Source organism: Vulpes lagopus, chromosome 7, assembly GCF_018345385.1.
Source record: "Vulpes lagopus strain Blue_001 chromosome 7, ASM1834538v1, whole genome shotgun sequence".
NCBI lineage: Eukaryota > Metazoa > Chordata > Mammalia > Carnivora > Canidae > Vulpes > Vulpes lagopus.
The window spans coordinates 9,695,380-9,706,061 of NC_054830.1; positions in this window are offsets into that span (position 1 = coordinate 9,695,380).

The following is a 10,682-nucleotide window of genomic DNA, read 5'->3' on the forward strand; positions in this document are numbered from 1 at the left end:
ACTTGGGATTAAGGGGAGGTGAGTCAGGCAAGCACAGGATCGGAACTTTTACTTTTTTGAAAACATTTTGATCATGGAAGTTTTTGCATTAATTTTGACTTTTCAAAATATATTAGTTATCTTAATAAGTGAATGTTTTGGCACCCCGTCCCTTAAATATTGCACCCCAGTCTCCACTAGACACAGTGAGGACAATAAACGCAAAGGCTCAGAGCCCATGGTTCTAATTCCACTTCTGCTGTGTGACAGTGAGACAAAATGGCTCTAGCTCTGAGCTGCTGTTTCCTAGTTCAACCAATTTCACACTTCTTGTGTGCAAGGCCCAGGATGTAAAAATAAAGCAGACAAATCCTCAGACTTTGCATTCTTCTAGGGGAGATGCAATTATTAGTGAAGGTAATGCATGAGATAAGCTTTTAAGGGCTGTGAGAGCAATATAAGAGGGTGTGGGGGAGGAAAGAGAGGGTGCTGTAGCCTCTGTCACCTGAGGAGGGGTCATGCAAACAGAGCCTGAGTGGTGAGAAGAAGCAGGCCCCATAAAACCCAGGTGGAGGGAACTGCAGAGGCAAAGGCCAGGTGGGGAAGGAACAAACATCTGGCTGGGGCAGAATGAGCAAAGAGGGAAGTGGCAGGAGGTGAGCCAGAGAAGTATAGGTAGCCAGATGATTCCTCAGAAATCCTCCCAACAACCCAGCAAAGTGGAATATTCCCCCGACTAGACAGGTAAGCAAACAATCTCAGGTGGAAGTAACTCCCTCGGGATCACACAACTGGAGGCAGCAGAGCCCAGACAGCCTGTCTCCTTTTTTGGGACTTCCCATTGTGCTTTGATGTCCCTGGATATGACCCTCCATGGAAGAGGAGAAGTAGCATCAGTCCTGATCTGCCTAGAAATGCCAGCTGAGCCCCAGCCCTGACAAGTCCCCCCAAGAATTAATGAGACTTCCAGGCATAAGTTGCCCAAGATAAATCCCAGCTGGCAGAGCAAGTCACTCAGACCCTGTAGCTGCTTCTGAGAGACAGGCGGAGCTCTCAGGGCTAACCCTGTAGGCAATGGGAAGGGGACTAGAAGCCTTATTTGCACCTCTCACCCATTTCCCCACCTTCCTGACCTCTCTCAGCCCCAAGATGGGCACAGCCAAGCCTGGAAATCACTTCTTCAATCACAAATAATCATTATAAGACTTTGTGGCAGGGAAGGTAGTATGGGCTAGAATTGTTCTTTTTTTCTTTTTTTTTTTTTTAGGGTTTGTTTATATATTCATGAGAGACACAGAGAGAGGCAGAGACACAGGCAGAGGGAGAAGCAGGCTCTATGCAGGAAGCCCAACGCGGGACCCAATCCCAGGGCCCCGGGATCACACTCTGAGCCAAAGGCAGATGCTCAACCACTAAGCCACCCAGGTGCCCCTGTTCCATTTTTTTTTTTTAAATAGTGGTTGCATGGCTATATAGAAATAAAGATTCCCTTAGCTCTCCATTCAAAATCTGTGCACTTGGGGCACCTGGGTGGTTCCATCCGTTAAGCATCCAACTCTTGATTTTGGCTCAGGTCATGATCTCAGGGTTGTGGGATCCAGTTCCGTGTCAGACTGTGCTCAATGTCTACTTGGGATTCTCTCTCTCTCTCTCTCTCTCTCTCTCTCTCTCTCTCCCCCTCTGCCCTTCCCCCTGCTTGCTCTCTATAAATAAATAAATAAATAAATATCATTTTTAAAAATCTGTGGGAGCACCTGGGTGGCTCAATCAGTTGAGCATCCGACTCTTGATTTCAGGTCATGATCTCAGGGTCATGAGATCGGGTTCTGTGTCAGACTCTGCATTCAGCGTGGAATCTGCCTGCCCCTCACTCTCTGCTCCTTCCCCTGTTCACACTCTCAAGTAAATAAATGAAAATAAAATCTTAAAAAAAAATCTGTGCACTTTATATATGTTATGCTCCAATTTGAAAGTTAAAAACATATACATACATTATACCATTGGAAGCAGCTCTTGACCAATTCCTTTCTGAAACATTGGTAATTAAAAGTAAGGAATTAAGGATCATCTTGCCTCCCCAGTATTAGCTGTAGTGGTCACTAAACAACCCAAGAAGAATGCCAGCTGAAAAATTTAGGAGGAATGGGAGAATGAGAAAAATCACCATTTTGCAAAAGCCAAGGAAATAATTGGTTTGGGCAGTGATCACCAATAGGCATTATAAAGCATCAAATTAAAGGATGATGGGGAACAAAATATTCACAGGGTGTTGGACGGCTCACTGGGTATTGGGGAGTGGACCTCATCGTGGAGGCCAGACTATCGTCAGACTTAGCTGCAGTGAAGCTCAGTGTCACAGTAAAGGGACCTGTGGCCTCATTAGTTCACAGCTTCCCCTATGACACATCTTGCCAAAATGTTAAACCTGACTCATTAAGTCTCTCCACCTAACATCCAGTTGGCAGAAAGTAGAAAGAGAAGAGAGAGAAATTAAACGACAACATCAGGCGCACCTGGATGGCACAGTCGATTGGGTGTCTGACTCTTGGTTTTGGCTCAAGTTGTGGTCTCAGGGTCCTGGGATCAAATCACATGTCTGACTCTGTGCTCAGGGGGGAATCTGCTTGAGATTCTTCCTCCCTCTCCATCTGCCCCTCCCTGCCTCCCCTAAAATAAGTAAAATCTTAAAAAAAAAAAAAAAAAGACAACATCAGGAAGCAACAGACAAATGGGGTGGCGTGTGCTACAGGACGACTGTCCCTGTCTCTTCAAGTCAGTCCTGGAAAAAAAAAAAGAGTAGCGACTTTTCTAAGACCAAATTGTTCTTTGTGGCAGGGGGCTGCCCTGTGCATTAGAGCATATTGAGCATATAGATGCCAGTAGCACCATCCCTCCCCAGGTATGACAACCAAAGATGTCTCTAGAGAGAGCCAAATGTCCTTGGAGATACTATCCTAGAGGATGGTACAGCAACTGATAGAAGGACATGAGGTTCCCAGCCAGCAGCCTGCAAGAGACAGACATTCTGTCTTACTTAAGCCAGTTATTGGGTCTCTGTTAAGAGACCCAATAACTGAGAGAACTATGACTTGGTAAATTCTGTTCCACATTTTTATATTCATTGAAAGTTTCACATCAGGTAAGGATGCTCATTGAAGTGGGAAGCTGGAGGCAATGTAGGTGTCCATCATTCTAGAAAGATGAAATCAGAAGGCTGCATGTTATAAATACTAAGCCAACAGTGAAAACAAAGTAGCTCTTAAGAAACGGAGTGCTAATGGGGTGAAATCCAGACACATCATAGCATTTTAAAATATAGCAACCTTGCTCCTGACCCAAACAGCAAAGGAAAGAGATCTCCATGGAATTTTGCTAAAAGGTAGAAAAAAAGAAATTTAAAACTATCTACTAATGTGCCAGGTAGTGAGAGTCTGACACTTGGTGCATTGAGATGCAAACAAGGTATCTTCCTGTTACACTGGCAAATCATCATAGAAGCTGGTGCGTTTCTGCTTATTATATATGAAGCGTTATGAATGATTAGCAGGCTAGGGTTGTTGGTTTTTTTTTAAGATTTTAATTTGTTCATGAGAGATACAGAGAGAGAGAGAGAGAGAGGCAGAGACACAGGCAGAGGGAGAAGCAGGCTCCATGCAAGGAGGCTGATGTGGGACTCGAACCTGGGAATCCGGGATCACGCCCTAAGCCAAAGGCAGGCACTCAACCGCTGAGCCACTCAGGCATCCCTGGGGGATTTTTTTTTTTCTTAAGATTTTATTTATTTATTCATGAGAGACACACAGAGAGAAGCAGAGACATAGGCAGAGGGAGAAAAATGCTTCCCATGGGGAGCCCGATGTAGGACTCAATTCCAGGACCCCAGGATCACGACCTGAGCCAAAGGCAGATGCTCAACAACTGAGCCACCCAGGTGCCCCCCTTTAAATGTATTGTTGAATCCAGTTCACTAATATTTTGCTGAGGATTTTTGCACCCATGTTCATCAGGGATATTGACCTGTAATTTTCAATGTGGCTATTAAAAGTAAAAGCAACTAAAATAAAATAAAATAAAATAAAATAAAATAAAATAAAATACAATGAACTATTTAGTTCTTCTTTTCTCCTGAACACATTTCAAGTACTCAATAGCCACATATAGCCAGTGGCTACCATGTTGGAAAGCAAAGATATAGAACACTTCCACCATTGTAGAAAGTTCTGTTGGCCTGGGCTGCTCTAAATCAACTCTGAAAAGACATTTCAGAGACTCAGGAAAATTTGAATATGTGTTTGGTGTAAGATGATACTGAAGAACGATTGCATATTTGTCATTGTGCAAATGTCCTTATTTCTCTAAAGGCATCCTATAGTATTTAGAGATGAAAAATGATGTCAATAAGGTTTAATGAGATAGTGTGTTTAAAGCACCTAGCACAAAACCAGACACTCATCAAATCCTTAATAAATGTTAGTGTTAATTTAAAAGTTTGGAGAAATGGCAAATTGGGAAAAAATATTTACAACTCATTTTACAATAGTAAATCTCCATATATAAAGAACTCCTAGAAATCAAGAAGAAAAACATCAACAACCCAAAAAATAATGGGCAATGAAGGTGGCCAGAGAGCAAAGAGAAAACTATAATAGCTCTGGAATGCATGGAATATCTGGAATCATGGAAATCTTCTCTTCTCTGAGATTCCATTTTTCACCTGTTATATTGGCAAAAATCCAAAGGTTGATATACTCCATTGGTGAGGCCATAGAGAAACAGAACTCTCATTAGTTGCTGCAGGGAATGTGAATTTATCCAGCCTCCAAAGGGAAAATTTGGAGATATCTATAAAAAGCACGGATGCACAAGGGCACCTGGATGGCTCAGTCGGTTAAGTGTTGGACTCTTGATTTTGGCTCAAGTCATGATCTCAGCGTCTTGAGGCTGAGCCACATCTTGGGCTCCAAGCTCAGAAGGGAGTCTGCTTAAGGTTCTCTCTCTCCCTCTCCCTCTGCCCCTCCCCCTGCTCTCTCTCTCTTAAACAAACCTTTTTTTTTTAAAGTCACAAATGCACATATTCTTCAATCCAGAAATCTCACTTTGGGGAATTTTTCTTAGTATATGTGCTGCCGAAGCGAGCACTGGGGAATTTTTCTACTGATACATGTGATGTATGTGAAATGGCGTTTCTACAAGGCTTTTCACTGCAATCTTAGCTTAAAAACAAATGTATGAAAAAATGTCTGTCTCTGGGAGTGAACAGCAGAATACCATGCAACCGTAGAAAAATAACAGGGTGTATGAAGAGAGTTTCATTTATCTTTTTGGGGGGAGAGGAGCAGAGGGAGAAGAAGAGAGAGAATCTTAAGCAGGCTCCACACCCACCATAGAGCCCAATACCGGGCCCCATCTCACGACCCTGAGATCATGACTTAAGTTGAAATCAAGAGTCAGATGCTTAACGAACTGAACCTCCCAGGTGCCCAGGATTTAATTTTGTTTTTTAAAGATTTCATTTATTTATTCATGAGACACACACAGGCAGAGACACAGGCAGAGGGAGAAGCAGGCTCCCTGCAGGGAGCCTGATGTGGGATTCGATCCCAGGACCCTGGGATCACGCCCTGAGTCAAAGGCAGATGCCCAACTGAGCCACCCAGGTGTCCCCTAAAGAAGATTTTAATAAGGGGAGATCTCTAGCATTTATTGTTAAGTGACAGGGCGGGGGAGGGGGGAAGCAAGGTGCAGCAGAATGTGTAAAGCATGCTACCTTGAATCGAAATTCTGAGAAATTCTGACGCATGCTACAACATGAACTTGAAAACATTGTGCTAAGTGCAAAAAGCCAGACACAAAAGGACAAATACCAACTGCTTACACAAGGTACATAGAAGGGACTCCCTGGTGGCTCAGCGGTTTAGCGTCTGCCTTTGGCCCAGGGCCTGATCCTGGAGTCTCAGGATCGAGTCCCATATCAGGCTCCCTGCATGGAGCCTGCTTCTCCCTCTGCCTGTGTCTCTGCCTCTCTCTCTCTCTCTCTCTCTCTCTCTGTCTCTCATGAATAAATAAATAAAAATATTTTTTAAAAAAAGGTACATAGAAGAGGCAAATCCATAGAGACAAAAAGGGAGGGTGGTAGGCAGCAGGGGCTGAGTGGAAGCTGGGGAGGAAATGGGGAATGTCTTCAGCTCCTGTCATTGGATTTAGGGTCCAACCAGATAATCCAAGATGATCTCATCTCTAGCTCCTTAATTACATATGCAAAGACCCTTTCCCCAAATAATATCATGTTCAAAGTTCCCGAGAGGGGCAGCCTGGGTGGCTCAGCGGTTTAGCGCCGCCTTCAGCCCAGGGCGTGATCCTGGAGACCCGGGATCCAGTCCCACTTCGGGCTCTGCAGGGAGCCTGCTTCTCCCTCTGCCTGTGTCTCTGCCTCTCTCTGTATTTCTCATGAATAAATAAATAAAATCTTAAAAAAAAAAAAAAAAAAAGTTCCCGAGGGTTGGGATGTGGAGGTATCTTTGTGCAGGTCACATGCGACCCACTGCCCTTACTCTGTGCTATGCATGCACAGACAACTGCATGCACCAACAACTGCGAATTTCACCAAAGTCCCCAAACAGCCCCATGAAGGAAATATGCTTATTAACCCCATCTTCCCAATGAACTCAGAGAAGTGCCAAGCCTTGCTCAAGGTCACGTGAGTACTGGAATTTGAATGCAGCTGTTTTGGGCTCAAAACTCTGATTCTGTGTGAGGCATAAATCAGTCAAAATCAGACAGGCAGCCGTTACTTTCTGGCATGATCTTTCCCAGCCGTTGAGTTAGGCACTGGGGATCTGGAGGAAAGGGCAGAAGGGTGCATCCCTGGAGAGTCGCCGGGAGAAGAGGAGATATGTGTGGGGGAGCATATTATTCATCAGCCCTTTCAAAGCAGTACAGTCAGAAATGATTCCCACCTTCTGGAGCATTGCCTTGGCCCAAGATACCACAGGGGGCAACCGAGGTCAGGGGTTTGTCACAAAGAAAAGGACAAAGGAATAAAGTTCGAACCCAAAGGGAATGTGTCAGGTAGACATAACATTTAAAAAGCACTCACTGACTGCCACAGAATGTTTTAAGGTGCACTCATCGAATCTTCCCTATTTTACAGAGGAGACAACCCAAGGTACAGAGAGGTTAAGTGACTCGCCTATGGTCACACAGAAGGGAAGAGGCAGAGATGGGATTCCAGCCCAACTCAGCCCATCCCCATAGCCCCTCTTGTTGTTTATTTAAATTGAGGTGAAAGTGACATAACAGAAAATTAACTGTGTTAAAGTGAACAAGTCAGTGGCATATAGTATATTCACAATATTGTGCTACCACTGCCTCTGTCCGAGACATTTTCCTTTTTTTTTTTTTTTTTAAGATTTTATTTATTTATTCATTAGAGACACAGAGAGAGAGGCAGAGACATAGACAGAGGGGGAAGCAGGCTCCTTGCAGGGAGCCGGATGTGGGACTCGACCCCAGGACCCTGGGATCACAACCGGAGCCAAAGGCAGATAGTGAACCACTGAGTCATCCAGGTGCCCCTGTCCAAAACATTTTCATTACCCCAAAGGGATATCCTGTGCTGATTACTACCCATTCTGTCCTCCTCCCAGCCCCTGGCAACCTCTAGTCTGTTTTGTTTTTGTTTTTTTTTTCCTTTATGGACCTGCCTTTTTGGGATATTTTAGGTCAACAAAATCATGTAATATGTGACATTCTGGCTCTGGCTTCTTTCACTCTGTGTAATGTTTTCAAAGTTCACTCACATTGTAACATATATCAGAACTTCATTCCTTTTCATGACTGAATCCTATTCCATTGTAGGGATCTACCACATTTTGGTTATCCATTCATCTGCTGATGGGAATTTGGGTCATTTCTGTTCTTTGGCTGTTGTGAATAGTGCTGCTATGAACACACGTGTACGTAAAACACTGAAATGGTGAACTTTATGTATAGGAACTTTATTCCAATATTTTATTTTATTTTATTAAAATATTTTTATTTTTATTTTATTTTATTTTTTTTAATTTTTATTTATTTATGATAGTCACAGAGAGAGAGAGAGAGAGAGAGAGAGAGGCAGAGACACAGGCAGAGGGAGAAGCAGGCTCCATGCACCGGGAGCCCGACATGGGATTCGATCCCTGGTCTCCAGGATCGCGCCCTGGGCCAAAGGCAGGCGCCAAACCGCTGCGCCACCCAGGGATCCCATAGTTTTATTTTTAAATATTAAAATTTTTAATTAAAAATTTAAATCTAATAAAATAATATTTTAATTATTTAATAAAATAAAATTTTATTAAAATTTTATTTTTTAAATATTAAAATATTTATTAAAATATTTTATTTTGTTTTACTTAGATTTTATTTATTTGATGGGGGTGGAGAGAGCAAGCAGGGGGAGAAGCAGAGGGAGAGGGACAGCAGATGCTTTGCTGAGTGCAGAGCCCGACCTGGGGCTCTGCCTCACCCCCTGGAGATCACGACTTGAGCCTAAACCAAGAGTCAGATGCTTAACTGATTGATCCACCCAGGCGCCCTTATCCCAGTATTTTTTTTTAAAGAATGCTATTGGGGTGCCTTAGTGGCAGTGGGCAAGCATCTGCCTTCAGCACAGGTCATGATCCTGGAGTCCCTGGATGAGCCCCAAGTCAGGCTCCATGCTCACCAAGGAGTCTGCTCGAGATTCTCTCTCTCCCTCTCCATCTGCAGCCCTTCACCATGCACATACTCTGTCTCTCTACAAAACAAAACAAGACAAAAACCCTCTTAAAAAAAATAAAATAGGGTAGCCTGGGTGGCTCAGCAGTTTAGTGCCACCTTCAGCCCAGGGCCTGATCCTGAAGACCCGGGATCAAGTCCCATGTCAGGCTCCCTGCATGGAGGCTGTTTCTCCCTCTGCCTGTGTCTCTGCCTCTCTCTCTCTCTCTCTGTGTGTGTGTGTGTGTGTATGTCTCTCGTGAATAAATAAAATATTTTTTAAAAATAAAATAAAAATAAAAAATAAAATAAGGGGGATCCCTGGGTGGCTTAGCGGTTTGGCGCCTGCCTTCGGCCCAGGGGGTGATCCTGGAGTCCCAGGATCGAGTCCCACATCAGGCTCCCTGCATGGAGCCTGCTTCTGCCTCTGCCTGTGTCTCTGCCTCTCTCTCTCTCTCTCTCTCTCTCTCTCTCTCTCTCTCTTTCTCTGTCTCTCATGAATGAATAAATAAAATCTTTAAAAAATAATAAAATAAAATAAATAAAAGGAAACAGGATCTTCCCAGAGCCTCAAAATGTTTCATCTGAAGCATTTCTCAATTACTGTACTTTGAACATATGTCCACAGATTCTTCCAAATTCTCCCCTCCCAAAAGGTGGAGATTAACTCCTCTGTCTTGGGGGGAGGCTGGAAATGTTTTCTGGACCCAGCCGTGGTTACAAAGTATGTTCAGTTTGTGTTACCTTATGATCTGTGCACTTTTCCTTATGTGTGTCATACTTTGATCAAAAGTTGAAATTGTTAGAATACAAAAGGAAAACAAAAAAAGGAAAGGAAATGAGACAAAGAACTATCTGTTTCAGAGATGCACGTGTTAGTGTTAGAGTTGTCACTAGAAGCAAAGCAGGAAGAACTCAAGGCAGGATGGCAGCCACCTCTGAGGGGAGGGCGCGGTTGTGACCAGAGAGGATGCACAGTAGGGGATGTCTGTGCTGCTGGCAACGTTCTACTTCCTGACCTGAGTGATGGTATCGTGGATGTCCTGTTTATGATTCTTTTCTCTGTCTCTGTCTCTGTCTCTCTCTCTTTTTAATGATTTTATTTATTCATGAGAGACAGAGAGAGAGAGAGAGAGAGAGGCAGAGACACAGGCAGAGGGAGAAGCAGGCTCCATGCAGGGAGCCCGACGTGGGACTCAATCCCGGGTCTCCAGGATCAGGCCCTGGGCTGAAGGCAGGCACTGAAACACTGAGCCACCCAGGGATCCCATGATTCTTTAAATTGCACATTCTAACAGTGTCCTGGAGCCAGCTGACACTGACTTGTGAGAACTGATGGTTAACTTGTTAGGACTTCCGCGACCACGCTGACATCACTTTGGTGCTTGAAATTGGCCAGAAACCAACAACTGCTACAAATTAGGGCCTTTTTTTCTTTTCTGGAGAACCCATTTGTCAATATTTCCCAGTTTCTCTATGTATATTAAACATTTTAATTTTATTTATTTTTAAAGGTTTTACCTATTTATTCACGAGAGACACAGAGAGAGAGAGGCAGAGACACAGGCAGAGGGAGAAGCAGGCTCCACCCAGGGAGCCCGACGTGGGACTGGACCTCGGCACTCCAGGATCACGCCCTGAGCCGACGGCAAGCACCAAACCGCTGAGCCACCCAGGGATCCCCAATATTTTAATTTTTTAAGATTTTATTTTTTTTATTCATGAGAGACACAGAAAGACAGAGACATAGGAAGAGGGAGAAGCAGGTCCCCTGTGGAAAGGCTGATGTGGGACTCGATCCCAGGACCCCAGGATCACAACCTGAGCCAAAGGCGGATGCTCAACCACTGAGACCCCCAGGTGCCCCTAAATTAATTTAAAAATTATTATTATTTAATTGCAGTAAAATACACATAACATTTACCATCTTAACCATTTTTAAGTGCCCGGTGGCATCCAGCACCATC